The sequence below is a fragment of the Syngnathus scovelli genome, unplaced genomic scaffold (genome assembly GCF_024217435.2).
Source record: "Syngnathus scovelli strain Florida unplaced genomic scaffold, RoL_Ssco_1.2 HiC_scaffold_24, whole genome shotgun sequence".
Classification (NCBI taxonomy): Eukaryota; Metazoa; Chordata; class Actinopteri; order Syngnathiformes; family Syngnathidae; genus Syngnathus; species Syngnathus scovelli.
This window is the reverse complement of record NW_026061333.1, coordinates 1199890-1215626: the sequence shown is the minus strand read 5'-3', so window position 1 is coordinate 1215626 and position 15737 is coordinate 1199890. Positions and strand designations below refer to the sequence as shown.

Sequence of the window (15737 nt, the reverse complement as noted above, 5' to 3'; positions counted from 1 at the left end):
GCTCTCTTAAAAACTAGCCAACTCTTTCACTAATATATTTTTTGGGGGTTTTCTTCATTTTTTTCATTTTTTTTTTTTTTATAGTACCCGATGAAGACCGATTAAGGTCGAAACGTCGTATTTGTTTCAGTTCATTTAAAAAGAAGTTTTTTTGTTGTTTTTGGCACAATACACTGGGTTTGGGTTATTGGGGACTTTATTGATTTGGGGGTCTCAATAAATACGTGAATAAATAAAGGGATTGAATTGGATTTCATTGGCAAATTAGTACATTAAATGCTTTGGTAAATAAATAAAGTTAAAAATACATTAAATTTTCAAAATTAAATAAGTTAAAAAAAAACAACAATGACAGAGTGGACGGTGGTTAGTCGTGGTCGGAGGGGACCACGTCAACCGCCCAATTTTTTGGACAGGGAGGATAGGGGATCCTGGGACCGGGAGGTCCGTGCACCTCCTCGCTCCTTTTGGAGTGGGTCTCTGTACTCAAAACCTAACCCTAACCCTAACCCTGACCCTGACCCTAACCCCAACCTAAAAAAAGACACTCAACAAGGTGAAGTTAAGAAGATTAAGGAGACTAAGAAAAAGAGAAAGAGGAGTAAGAAGCTCACCCACCACTCAGGGGAACAGAGGGATGCCCAACACATAGAGGATTGGGGAGCGCCTCAAACGACTTACCTTGACCAGCAGATGGAAGACTTACCTTCACCGACTCAAGAGGAGGACTCGACAGCTTCCGAAGAACCGACGACAGAGACTCTAATGAAGCGCATTGAAGGAATAAGGAGGAAATACCAGGAACCTACTGGCCCTAACTCGTCAGAAACACCAATTAGGAGAAGAGAGACACCACGACCGAAATTACTGGAAACAATATTCTTCCAGTCACGTGACACACAAACCGAACCACAATCGATGTACACCACACACGAACATGAAGGGAATAAGAGGGCAAATTGGTTTTTGTTTCCCCAGAGAAGATGGTTGATTGTAGGTGATTCAAACTTGGCCAAATTGCAGAAAATCGAAGACCGCGAAGTACAAGTGGACTGTTACCCGGGAGCTAAAATCCGCCATGGGATTCACCTACTCAGAAACAGAACTGCAACCTCTCCCAACGTGCTAGGGGTCATTTTATCCTTGGGCCTTAACAATAGAGGTAGGGTCATCCCAATATTCATATCCAAGGAGATAGCCAGATTGCTGGGAGCAGCTAAGGCCACTTTTCCTTATGCTAAAATATTCATTCCTAAAATTAATTATTCCCAATCACTTCCTTTGGAGATCCAAGCCAACCTTAGGGAACTGAATGAAATAATAGAGGAAACGGGTCATTCGATTCAACACTTACCATCAAGACTGTTTACCACAGGACCGGACAACATCCATTGGACAACGGACACGGCTGAAGAGATAGATAGATAACTTGTGGAAAACCTTTTTTATGCCAAGGAGCCTCCCCTAACTCAAGGAGATAACCCTGGCTGATCCAGTGGTCAACCTGTCGACCTCCTTTAGTTTGACGAAAGATCATAGGGAGCTTCTGGAGAAGGGGCTTACATTCGTCCCCACCGCAACCATGATGAAGGATCAGAGAAGGATCACCAAGGCCCATGTGCGACAGTACCATAGAAGGTTAAAACTAGACTCTTATTTTGGAACTTCGACGACGGCAGCACCACCCAAATTCCAGTCGGCTTCAATGTGGGAGCCCAAGGATGATGAAGTACCCAGGGAGATAAAAGTATTAATACACAAAGACAGAGCAGTCCTAAAACAAGTGGAAGTCCCAAGAGAGATGCCAAATTTGACAGAGGGCGAAAGAAGAGCCCTGGACGACTTAAGTTCGGCAGAGGAATTTATTATTAAGCCAGCAGATAAAGGGTCAGCGGTGGTCATTATGGACCGAAAAAATTACGTGAGAGAGGCTCATCGACAACTTCGCAATACGGAGTATTACCATTCGATCCAAAAACCGATTTATCCGGATACAGAAAAGTTAGTCCACACAATATTAGATCAAATGAGAAAAGAGCACCACATTACTAAAAAAACAATTCTTGTATTTAACAGGAGCATCCCCGTCACGTCCGAGATACTTTTATCTACTCCCTAAGATTCATAAAGACCCGGCATCGTGGCCCTGGCCCTACGAAATGCCGCCAGGACGTTCCATCGAGTCAGATTGTAGTAGCGAATCCTACGGCTCGGCTGAGCTAGTAGATTATTACTTGAATCCCTTGTCAATTCTACATCCGAGTTACATCAAAGATACTAATGATTTTGTTTCAAAAGTACGGACCTTGACCGTGCCACAGACCTGTTGGTTGTTTTCCATGGATGTTGAAAACTTGTATACTAATATTGAAACTGCTAGGGGTTTAGAGGCGGTACGCAATGTTTTGGCACGTAATCCGATTTTGGGCCGCCCGGATGAACACATTTTGGCATTGCTGGAACTCAATCTGACTAAGAATGATTTTCAATTTGACAATGGGTATTTTTTACAGGTCAAGGGGACAGCAATGGGGAAACGTTTCTCTCTAGCCTATGCCAATATCTATATGGCTGAATGGGAGGAGAACGCCTTGACACAGTGCTCTAAGAAACCTATAGCTTACCTGAGGTTCTTAGATGATATTTGGGGAATTTGGGGAGATTCTAGGGAAGAATTTGACGTGTTTCTTAAAACCTTAAATGGCCACCACCCTTCAATTAAACTGACGGCACAGATTAGCGAGAGGGAAATTAATTTTCTTGACACAACTACATATAAGGGACCGGAATTTCATACAACAGGGGGACTTGATGTCAGAGTATTTTTTAAATCCACAGATACTCATGCGCTACTACACAAAAAGAGTTTTCACCCTAGACACACGTTTGGGGGTTTGGTTTATTCACAACTCTTGAGATTCGGGAGAATTTGCACTCGCACAGAAGATAGGGAAGAAGCGACCAAAGTCTTGTTCAGGTCATTACAGCAACGAGGTTATTCTCGGTCATTTCTTCGCACGATTAAGCTACAAACATGGAAAAAAGGAAGAAGAGGGGACACTCAGCGGGTTAAAAAAATGATACTTCCTCTAATTTCGATTTACAACTCTTACACAGTCAATGTTCACAGAAAAATTAAACAGAATTTGGAAGCGTCGGCGCTGACTGACCTGAAGGCGAAACATAAGGTGGTTTCAGCCTTCAAAAGGAATCCAAATTTAAAAGATTTGTTGGTTAGCACTAAAATGAAAAGTGGGTCCTCTCGTGCAGCCAGGAGATCAATAGGAGTGATAACAGACTCTCAGAAGAAAGAACATTTCTTCACACAGACGGGTAAGGCCTTGTCTACGCGGAATGCGGTCTACTGTATGAGCTGTCGATTGTGTGGAGTTATGTATGTGGGACGGACTCGAAATGATGTCAGAAGCAGACTGCATGCGCACCGCTACAGCATCACACATAACCAGAAGCGTAACACGCATGTAGTACGCCATTTCCGCCTGCACGGGTTACGTAACTTGAGAATACGGATTTTGGAGAGCTGTGCGGGCTGGACACAAAGGGATAGGGAAAACGCGGAAATGAGATGGGTCAGGAGGTTGAAAACTCAATATCCACTAGGACTCAATTTGGCAACAACGGAAACGGAGAACACTGGAATATCGGGGTTAAAATAGAAGTTCTAGTGGTGGAGTTTACACGGTTGGGGAAAATTTGGAGGGAATGCCCTCCCGAAACGATATATGGAAATTAGGGAAAATATCATAATTGTTCCTTGGTTTAAGTTCTTGTGGGGGATGTTTATGTGATTGGGAGACGGCTGAAAGGAGGTTGGAGAAAAACCTGACACTTTCCATTTAATCAAAGAGTCTAACTCTGGTTGGCTGGTTTTCCTGACAACATAGATAAAGTGCCCAACTCGGACACCAAATTCTAATCTTCATCCTTATTTGGACTCTACTCTAACATTAAATCCTAACACTTAATCAATTCATAAAACTTACATAAATTCAGATTCAGAATGAAAACCTAACCCAAACCCTAATTCTAACCTTGACCTCTGACCCTAACCATTAACGCTAAATTAATTAGGAATTACACCAAATTTCAACAAAATTAATCTAAACTGAACCTTATGTTGATCCTAAATGCAATGAGATTCCAGAATGAATTTTAATCCAACCAAATCTAAAAATTTACGATTAAATTGAATTAAATTACAAAACAAAAAAAAGGGGGGACTATAATCGAATTATATTTTTGATTTTAAGCAAACTCTAAAAGAAAAATATAAAAAAAAGAAGGATTTTTCTTCTAACACATAAAAGGAAAACATAGTACGTGATGGGACGCTTGAGGGCGCCCTTGGCACACTAAATCGCTGTGGTACGAATAGAGCTCGGCTAGACGCGAATATTAGGGGATTAATGATACCCTTTAAATTCAGAAATGAAAAAGTACTTCCGCGTTGCTAACGCTCATAACATTAGCCACGATACGCTTATAGTGATTTCGTTACAAATATACGATCGTATTAATGTTATAAATTAATTCTACGAATTAATGGAATCGGGTAACACACTTTAATAATACCAGGGGGTTGAGGAGAATTTTATTCCATATGAATTTTTTATTTGGACGAGGGGAGGGTTTGGGAAAATAGGGGGATTACAGAAAAAAAAAGAGCCGGCAGAGTAATTGACAGGAGTTTACGAGTATTTCCGGGGGGCGGGACCTAGGGGGATCGCGATTTACGTAGATGAATGTATTTCTAAATATATAATTTGATTTAGATGATGAATTCAATTTACATTTAAATGTTTCACGACTAACCTAATTAAACGGTACCAATAGGGTTTACAGAATGTCTTAGTGCTTATCAGTTAGATGTGGGAACGTGATTGAATGACGAGAGCCGTCAGTTGCTTCGCTGAGGCTCGTGGGAGAGAAAAGAAAAGAGAAAAGAAGGGTTGGCTTTCGGCGGTGGCGCTGTGAGGCAGGAGAGTGGCACTGGGGAAGCCCTTCTTTCCAGGTAATGTGGAAGATTCTTCCGATTCTTTTTGAGAAAAACAGGTGAACCCTTTTTAATCGCTAAAGCTAAGTTATACGGTACTACGCTATGCTAGCCTTTATTGGTATAGGATATGTGAGAGTATGCTAAGCTAAAAGACAACGAAAAGAGAAAATATTAAATTGCCGGATGAATGAGACCGGATATCAATAAAGGAAACACAGCTAACGCTCATAACATTAGCTACGATACGCTTACGGGGATTTGGTTACGAATGTACGATCGTATTAATGTTATGAATTAATTCTACGAATGAAGGGGATCGGGGTACACACTTTAATAATACCAGGGGATTTAGGAGAATGGTATTCCATATTGTTCGTTTATTTGGGCGATGTGAGGTTTTGTAAAATAGGGGGATTACGGAAAAAAGAGCCGCCAGAGTGATTGACAGGAGTTTACGAGTGTTTCCAGGGGGCGGGACTTAGGGGGATCGCAATTTATGTAGATGAATGTATTTCTAAATATATGTCTTGATTTAGAGGATGAATTCAATTTACATTTAAATGTTTCACGTCTAACCCGATTAAACGGTACCATAGGGGTTACCGAATGTTTTAGGGCTTATCGGTTAGATGTGGGAACGTCATGGGATGACGAGAGCCGTCAGTTAATTCGCTGAGGCTCGTGGGGGGGGGGTGGCGTTCGGCGGTGGCGCTGTGACTCAGGAGAGTGGCACTGGGGAAGACCTTCTTTCCAGGTAAGGTGGAAGATTCTTCCGATTCTTTGAGAGAAACAGGTGAACCCTTTTTAATTGCTAAAGTTACGTTATGCGGTACTACGCTATGCTGGAATTTATTGGTATAGGATGTGCGGGAGTATGCTAAGGTAAAAGAGAACGAAAAGAGAAAATATTAAATTGCCGGATATCAATAAAGGAAACACAGCTAACGCTCATAACATTAGCTACGATACGCTTACGGGGATTTGGTTACGACTGATGGCGCCGCGGATGGCTGCCACGGTGAGTCGCTCTCTGTTTCTTTGTCTTATTTTGTGTGTTTTCTGTGTCTTCTGCTGTCCATCCCGGATCACTTTTACTAGAGAAGCACTGTTAAACATCGGTCAGTCTTCTTCTGGTATTTTCTCTCCTGTTCTCTCTGATTCAGACTGTTTGTCGGAGATTTTAGCCGGAGCGGCGGTGCTATACAAGCTAGCGCGACGGCGGCGACGCGGAAAACGAGCGGGAGCCCTCGTAAAGCTGAGGCAGAGAGGGTTCCGTTCTGCCCCACCGTCAATTCATCTGGCGAATGTCCGCTCCCTGGCGAACAAGATGGACGAACTGCTGCTCCTCACTTCAAGGAACACGGACTTCAGCAGATCCGCCACGCTGTGTTTTGTTGAGACGTGGCTTAGCGAACGAACCCCCCACCACGCCATGGAGTTAGCTGGGTTTCGGCTAACGCGTGCAGATCGCAGCGCGGAGCTCTCCGGAAAATCAAAGGGAGGTGGTCTCTGTTTCTACATTAATGAACGTTGGTGTACCGATGTCATGGTGTTGAAAGAGTTTTGCAGCCCTCTCCTAGAAACACTTTTCATAAACTGCCGGCCGTTCTATTCACCACGGGAGTTCTCCTCGATCGTCATGGCGGCTGTTTACATCCCACCACACGCACGTGCGAGTGAAGCCACGCAGATGCTGGCTGACCAGGTGACAGACATGGAGAAACTTCTACCAAATTCACTAATCATTGTTCTGGGTGATCTTAACAGGGCGAACCTCGCACACAAACTCCCCAGATACAGACAGCACATAACGTGTCCCACCAGAGGGGCACAGACACTGGACCACTGCTACACCGTAATTAAGGATGCATACCACTCTGTGGCTTGTGCAGCTTTAGGACTCTCGGACCACTGTCTAGTTCATCTGATCCCTGCCTACAGACAGAAACTAAAAACTAAAAGCCTGTGGTGAGGACTGTCAGGAAGTGGACATTGGAGTCAAGGCAGGACCTCCGAGCCTGCTTTGACTGCACCGATTGGAGTGTTTTTGAAGCTGCAAATTCAGACTTGCATGAACTCACTGACACTGTCACATCATACATCAGTTTTTGTGAGGATCTGTGTGTGCAGACTAAGACCTTCTGCACGTACAACAACGACAAACCTTGGTTTACACCGAACCTTAGGAGGCTGCGCAAAGTCAAGGAGGAGGCCTACAGGAGCGGCGACCGGGACCTGTTCAAGCAGACCAGAAACACACTGAACCGAGAGGTCAGGAAAGCCAGGAGGTGCCACGAAGAACAACTGATGTTTTTTTTTGTCATTACAGCTGAGCTTGGGCTCCATGCTATGCTGAAATTGCTAAGCCACTAACAGGAGTGGCTCATGGACAGCCGTTAGCAGTCAAAGATACATTCGCGTGGACACCAAAAGTAGAAGAAGGATTGACAAGATTGAAAATGATATTAGTTCAAACAACAAAGGGTGTGATAATGGATAAGGTGCTATTGACGATGTCAATAACAAAACTGTTTTGCCAAAATGACTTTTAAGGCAACGCCTGTTGTGTCACTTATGTGACAACAGGGGGGAGATGAGTTATTAGTTACCTATTAGTTACCTTTGGTTTAGATTCTTGAAAAAAAAATGTTTTTTTAAGCATGTCCTGTTTGTGTGAAACATGATCCACACAGGAACCTAAAAGAAACTCTATATGAAAATTCGAAGATTCGAATAGTGGAGCCTAACAGGAACATGGAAAAAGTGAACAGCTGAGAAATGGCCTTCGATGTACTGGCAGTGAATTATAAATTCAGGACAGTTCAGTAATATCTGTAAAGTGAGCATAACACCATTAATACTGAGGTCAAAATAGAGATGATACTAGGCAAAATTTGGAAACTAGATCAGAAATTGAAGGCTCAAATCAGGAAAGGTGGAAAGGTAATAGAGAGAATGGCATAAAATCAAAGTTAGGAAAACAAAAGATAGATAGTGGCCTGAAAATAGGAGGAGTTTCTGGAAATTACAGTATAATTGAGAGAAATAACAGTTAAGACTTGCAATTTAAGTTTAGGGTAATCTGTCAATTTAAAATGGTTCAAATGAGGTCCATCACAGTATTTCCGTCTACAAGTTCCATCTGTAGACCGAATTCCTATCACTTGGAATTCACAACAAGGACTCCGCTGTCCTTACCCAGGTACCCTTTTTCTGGGGACTAAAATACCCCAACCACGCAGCCAACAAAAAGGTCTCACCGAGTCTCCGAGAGATTTCCTTTGAAGTTTCCGTCAACCCTCGCTGCCGAGAGGTGCTGAACCGGACGCCGGCCTGGTGGATGAACATTGTTCCCCAGGGCTTTCCTTCAGGCGTCCTGTGACCTCTGCCGTGCACGGATTCGGCGTCTTCAACACTCTTCGGATCAGCGAGCAGATTTTCAGGAAATCCCGGACGAGCCCCCAAAAATGTTGGGTTGACAACATTTACCAGAAATCAATCTCGGAGACGGTAGGTCTTTCTTGGCTTAGCGTTTTCTCCTGCGCAGAAGGGCGGATCCCGGACACAGCAAGTGTGGCTGAGATTCGCGCTCTGCTCTGAGATTTGCCGTGCTTTTATTGAGAGAGAAACAAAGGGGCAAGTGTACATGGTCGAATAGGTTTCCAGACAGAAAGAACAACATTCCACAGTTATATCCCATTACCACAGAACACAGGGAGTACTCTTTATGGAGTGGGCAGTATGGACGTCTCATGACCATTAGCTCAACAAAGATGTAGTCTTTAGTGCCTCTGGGAATACATTGCTGTGCCGTACTCATGACCTTTGTCCGCTTCAGCCGTCCCATGACAATCTCATGATCTACACATGTCTAGCTAACTGTGGGGCTTATTGTATAGTGCGGCTAATGACTGCCATATGCCCCCAAGTCATTTTCACGAGGCCAGATTCTGCGGAGAATCTTGCACACAAAAGTAGTTACATAGAATCCAATGATAAAAAGTATATCATTTCCATCAGTTTTATAACTTGTATTACTTTTGCAGGTTGTCGATTGCAGTCTTGGAAAGTTTATGTTGAATTCACGTGAAAATGTTAACCCTAACCCTTTTGATTTTTATGATGATTGATGATTTTCAGGACGGAATCCCCGTGCGCCATGATTCATTGTGTGTCTATTTTCATTTAGTAGATACTCGATGCCTGTGTAGTTTTGTGAGCACAAGTGTCCGTTGTTGGTATTGCCGAGTGTGAGGTGCACAGTCAATTTTCAGGAACTTGGGGATGACGATCCTGGATGACTGCAAGGTTCGACAGGACTGGCTGCAAGACGTGATGATGTGGTAGGACGTTTGCCGGTTCCTTTTTAAATGCCTAATGACACATTGGGCGAATGTGTTAAAGGGGGGTGGAGTTACGTTTGAGTGCGTAAGTAGATACATATAAAATTTAATTGTGACATTCAATGCTTTTTTGGATTCACTTGTTTTGGAGGCTTTAACAGGACGTGCCAGAATTCAACAGGCAGCAGTCACAGGAGAAATCGTGCGAGACTGACAGCACGATGAGAAATAAGGAAGATAATTCATAACTCCTGGGGGGAGTGTTGTTGTTTGTTTGTTTGTTTGTTTGTTTTAGGTTCACGCGGGCCTCTGGATCGTAGGAGTAGATGCAGGGACGCTTGGAGGTTCTATTGAACAACGACCACCAATCATCCCCGTGCCCCAAACAACCACAAAGGAGAAGAATTGTTTGCTGACGACTGGTTATGGAGATGTCGATTACTAGGGAACTCCTGAACGCTGACCGGGGCCTGGGAAGAGACTCTGAGGACGGTGAAGTGGACATAAAGATCTTGGATGGACAGCAGGCCCTGGGCAGTGATCCCAGAGCAATTCATCGACAGACACATACATATGCAAGGGGGGCAAAACTAAGAGCATTTCAACTTTGCAGTATGCTGTGATATTGTGTCAATATTATGTCCTTCATTACTTTATCAAACGACCACATGCGGCATTATTTTAATTAGTCACATGACTAAAAGGTTGACATCAGCATCTGCTGTCCAGAATATCATGTTGGCCCAGTGTGAACAAGATGAGTGGGACCGCCTTGCGTAAATCGCCTACCTGTCTATTTTTCTTGACGATCCAGAACAAAATACATTCCATTATAACAAACATAGCCAAAGCCGGATGAAGGGCTGTAGTTCTGATAAACTCTGGAATGTAAACTTTCATGCTTTTTGATGGTACTATACTATATTGTGTAAGCATATACTCATGTATACACATATGTAGTTATTAGTTGATGTTTTGTTTTCCCATGAATTCCAATGTTAAAAACAGGAGGGAATGTTGGAAATGATATACTTTTTATCATTGGATTCTATGTATCTACTTTTGTGTGCAAGACTCTCCGCAGTATGTGACCATCTAGCCTTGTGAAAATGATTTGGGGGCATATGGCCGGCTAATGACTGGAGTCATTAGCCGCGCTATACAATAAGCCCCATAGTTAGCTAGACATGTTCAGATCATGAGATTGTCATGGGATGGCTGAAGCAGACAGAGGTCTCATTTAAGTTGAAGTCATGAGTACGACACCGGGATGTATTCCCAGGGCCACTAAAGACTACGTTTTTGTTAAGCTAATAGTCATGAGACGTCCATACTGCTCCGTCCATGAGAGTTTGTTCTGTGGTAATGAGATATAACTATCGAATGTATTTCCTGCCTGTGAACCTACCCGATCATGTACACTTGCCCAATTGTTTTTTTCTCAATAAAAAGGTCGGCAAAACTCAGAGCAGAGCGCGAATCTCAGCCACACTTGCTGTGTCTGGGATGCGCCCTTCTGCGCAGGAGAAAACGCTAAGCCAAGAAAGACCTACCGTCTCCGAGATTGATTTCAGATAAATGTTGTCAACCCAACAGTCCTCTCCCCACTGCTCTTCTCTTCTACACCAACGATTTCTCCGCAAGTGACTCTTCCGTGAAGCTCCTGAAGTATGCAGACGACACCACTCTCATCGGACTGATCCAGAACGGTGATGAGACTGCGTACAGACAGGAGGTGGAGCGGCTGGTCACTGGTGCAGCCAAAACCACCTGGACTTGAACCCGCTCAAGACCGTGGAGATGACAGTGGACTTCAGGCGAGGCCCTTCACCACTTTCACCCCTCACTATCCGCAGTAATACTATTCTCTCATCAGACACCTTCAAGTTCCTGGGAACCACAATCTCTCGGGACCTGAAATGGACCGGCCACATAGACTCTGTCCGGAAGAAGGCCCAGCAGAGGCTGTACTTCCTGAGACAGCTCAAGAAGTTCAACCTGCCACGGGAGCTGCTGAAGACCTTCTACACTGCCATCATCCAGTCTGTCCTCTGCACCTCCATCACTGTCTGGTTTGGATCGGCCTCCAAACAAGACAAGCACAGACTGCAACGGACAATAAGGACTGCAGAAAAGATAATTGGAATCAACCTCCCATCTATCCAAGACTTGTACCTGTCCAGGACCAGGAAACTTGCAAGTAACATCTCAACAGACCCTTCGCACCCAGGTTGCAGCCTGTTTGAACTACTCCCCTCCGGACGCCGTTATAGAGCTCTGTACACTAAAACCAGCAGACACAGAGACAGCTTCTTCCCCCAGGCTGTCGCTCTGATGAACTCACACCACTCTTAGAGTCTCAGAGTCATTACTGTGCAATAACATCCCGCTTGCCACACCTTTTTTGTCTACACTGTTTGTACTATGTGTCCTCTCTGCATCCATTGCAGCCTGGTCATCCTAGAAGAGGGACCCTCCCATCTGTGGTCTCTTCTCAAGGTTTCTCATTTCCCCTAGCTGGAGTTTTGAGTTTTTCCTTGCCCTCTTGGGAGTTTAAGATCAGGGGGTGTTCGGGGGGGGGGGGGGGTTGAGGTGCGGTCTCGCTTCGCCGTCCTTCGTTCCGGAGTTTGTGCGACTCCGGTGCGGCGGGGTTTGCTGAGGGGGACATGCGTCGGCCTGTGCCCTCCGCTGCCTTCTGTCTGGCCGGCTGGGTCGGCGGACCCTTTGGGGAAGGTGTAGCGAGATAACCTTATAGACCTAGTCCTAACCCCTAATCCCTAAACCTAACCCCTAATCCCTAACCCCTAATCCCTAAACCTAACCCCTAATCCCTAAACCTAACCCCTAACCCTAATCCCTAACCTTAACCTCTAAAGAAAATGGTTGGTTGAATATAAAAACGAGATATTAGTTCAAAAATAGTTAAAAGGGAATAGACAAAGGTAATCCAAGGGTAGGACTTTAAATTAGTGTTTTTTTTTCCCTCAGGTGACCAGATCGGGTAAGTACAGTCAAAATCAAACATACAAGAAGCACAAACACGAGTTCAAGGTAAAAAAAATAACTTTATTAAGCCCTAAGTAGTCCGGGCCAACATGGCTGGCGCGTCCGCAATGGGTAGGATACTTTGGAGCCGGTTATGGGGGGCAGGTAAGGATAGAAGGACCGTGCCTTTGCTCCTCTCCTTCGGGGGAGGAACTTTTTAGCTGACCCTAACCCCTAACTTCTAAGGAAAACGGTTGGTTGAATATAAAAACAAGACATGAGGTAAACAATGGTTCAAAGTGAATAGACATAATGTAATCCAAGGGTAGGACTTTAGGTTGTTTTTTTTTCTTCTCTTATTTTTTCCATCTTGCTGGCCGAAGACCTGGGTAGCGCCTCAGCTACTCGGGGGAGGTTCTGGCAGAGGTGCATTCTCACTTCGCTGTCCTTCGTACCCAATCCAGATTTTATGTGACCTGGTACGGCGAGGTTTACTGGTGAGACATGCGTAGGCTCGTGCCTTCCGTTGCCTTCTATCTAACCGACAGGGTCGGCGGACCCTTTGGGGAAGGTTTAGCGAGATAAACTCAAAATACCTAACCCTAAACCCTAACCCCCTAACCCTAACCCACATGCAACAAAACTAAATTTAGCTGCAATTCCCGTGTGCCAGACCTGAGGAAGGCACAAAAGATGCCGAAACGTTGTCGATGGCCACAAGGAGGAAATAAAAGGGAGCGCAAACTAGCGCCAATAGGAAAACAATTAGACGCAAAATTATAATTTACCCACGCTCTACCCAGATAGGAGAGCGCATGGATGCCGCACAGAGCAAGATGCTCTCGCTCCACCCAGATAGGGGAGTCGATGAATTAAGTGCGAGGTACAACTAATTTGACCGCAAATGCAGCTGTCAATCTATCATGCCAAGTCGAGACTCATTTATTACATATATAACAAAGGCGACCGGATAGGCAAAGTGCAAACACAAAAACAAACAACAATTACAAAGCAAATACATGTTTATTAAGCCCAATTTGGCCTGACCAGCATGGCTGGCGCAGCCACGATGGACAGGGTGCTCTGGGGCTGGTTGTGGGACGTGGGCGTGGATGGTAGGACCGTACCTTTGCTCCTCTCCCTCGGGGGAGGAACTCTCTACTTAACCCTAACCCTACCCTTACCCTAACCCTAACCCTGTGCTGAATGATGTGAATGTCAAACTGGAAGGATGGAAATGCTTTGGAATGGGTTGAATCGGTTGAAAAATGTACAAATAATAAATGAAATGTCGGCGCACCTAGATTTAGTGCTGGTGCACCTAAATGAAAGCGTTTAGAGCAGGGGTGTCAAACTCATTTTTGTCGAGGGCCGCATCATAATCATAGTTTCCTTCGGAGGGCCATTATGACTGTCAATATATGATATACAGTATCTTCCGTATAGTATTGACACAAGTTGATGCACAATTTGTCTTTGCGGGCCACATAAAATGATTTGGCGGGCCGTATCTGGCCCCCGGGCCTTGAGTTTGACACCTATGGTTTAGAGTATCCATTGCCAAAAGTTAATCTGGCGCTTTGATGATGTTATTTAGTCACCTTTTCAATTCCACTGCTATGAAGCCATTTACTAACCTTTACATCTGTGTATGTTGTAGAATGGAGCGTTACTCCTGACTCGGTCACCTGGGCACTCAGGTGTGTGAATTGGAAGGAACCCCCTACCTTCAGCTCTACTAGATTAGCCTCCCGCCAAAGGCCAATTTTGCGGTAGTTTAAAAATGCGTATAAGTATGCGTGCAAAGTGGGAAGTACAAATGGCTACTTACTTTACTTAAGTGTTAAACTCCGAATTGGCGCAAGGCGGTTCCCTCCTTGGCGCACCATGCAGATTGGACGCATCTAAAGTGGACCAAATTGATATCCCAATTACAATAATTGTGTTTGACAATGAGTGTGTCCTGTGTCTGTGTACACAACCTTAAAGATGACAAAAAAATAATAACGTTTGGTACCTTATAGTACTAAACAGAGGATTTCAATGATTTTGTGTGTGTGTGTGTGGGGGGGGGGGGGGGGGGGGAGCTTTGCATGCGTATGCATGTACATTATTGCACATGCATCATGTCTTCACAAGTGTACACAAATACATGTGTGTACATGTGCATTTGTGGGTGCAGGTAACTTAAATTGGTTACTATGCCATCCAGTGACACCCATCTCAGGTAGTTTTGTGACTACCTCCTGAGGAGATGATACCACTGAGTTGGGGTAGACCAGGGCCCTGGCCTCTTCCTACAACTGTGGGCTGGTGTGCACTTCCGCCCCGATGAAAATTCTGGAGCCGGGTTTGGTGTGGAGCAAAAGGCCCCGTTCATCCACACCAAAGTTTAAAAAAAATGTACTAACTGTTGCCCTCTGTGAGTGTGTAGCATATCATGACTGCTACAAATTAACACTGGGCAATGATTCAATATTACTGATTTTACTTGGTCAGTACATATCAGTGCTTACAGTTATAATGTCATCTGGTAAATAATTTTGGAAGCACATTTCATAATGGCGCCTGTGCATTTTTTTGGGGGGCCAACCGAAATCAAAGATTTTGATAAAAGAACACTTTAAAAGTTGTTTTTATCCGTTTATGTGTCGTCTGAAATAAATGAATTACGCATCGTGTTTCTTTCCAGAAATGTCCTTACTCCGTAACGCAAAGTGCATGCATCATGGGTGTGGCGCATCCATTTTGTTAGATTGCGGCAGATGCACACGGTAGACGATAGGTGCAAATAGTCATACCCAAAAGCTGTGTGTCTGTGTGTGTGTTCCATCAACACACAGGGCATGTGATGCGTCAGTGCAGTAGTATTGGAGTAGTAGTGCCTGTAGTTTGTGCATGCTGCCTCGGCTTGCTACTTTTCTACTTTCAGCTACCGCCACCGGCTAGCCCTCTGTTTCCGGGGGTGACAAGAGGAGCCGAGTGTATAAGCCTCCTCAGCCGGTACACAGCCTCTCCATTGCCAAGACTTGCACACGCCTCCTCGTAGCCACACACGGTAACTGGCACCTTGGTGGCGTCACAACGGCTGGGAAGGCGGATGAAGGCTGCAGCAGAAAAGGGTCACCAGTCGTCTTGGTCTCCTTGCCACTGGATTCTGACCCCGATCTGTCAAGGACAGTGTGGTGACTGTCTGTCAGTCTCCCCACTTTAAACAAAGTCACGCACAGGCATCTTTTTCAGGGAATCCACCTTACATCCCGGATTAAAGTCCTGTGGCGACCAGTAAGTAGCAACGGGGGCAGGATTGTGAAGCCTGGAAGCCCCTAGTCCGAAGCTGGCACATCAGGCGGTGGATGTTAGATGATTGTTGGGCTCTTGGACCGAGGCAG

General features: G+C 44.7%; 1 long non-coding RNA gene across 3 annotated transcripts; it reads left to right on the top strand.

Moving 5' to 3' along the window:
- The first annotated feature begins 1888 nt into the window (after nucleotides 1-1888).
- LOC137839896 (uncharacterized) lies at nucleotides 1889-10583 on the top strand. 3 transcript variants are annotated; one of them, XR_011086300.1, is made up of 3 exons: nucleotides 4211-5771; nucleotides 6181-7288; nucleotides 7347-10583. It is a non-coding gene; the product is annotated as an uncharacterized lncRNA (long non-coding RNA). The 3 variants fall into 3 exon arrangements; XR_011086299.1 differs by having other exon boundaries at nucleotides 4238-5032; XR_011086298.1 differs by having other exon boundaries at nucleotides 1889-7288.
- The last annotated feature ends 5154 nt before the right edge of the window (nucleotides 10584-15737 follow it).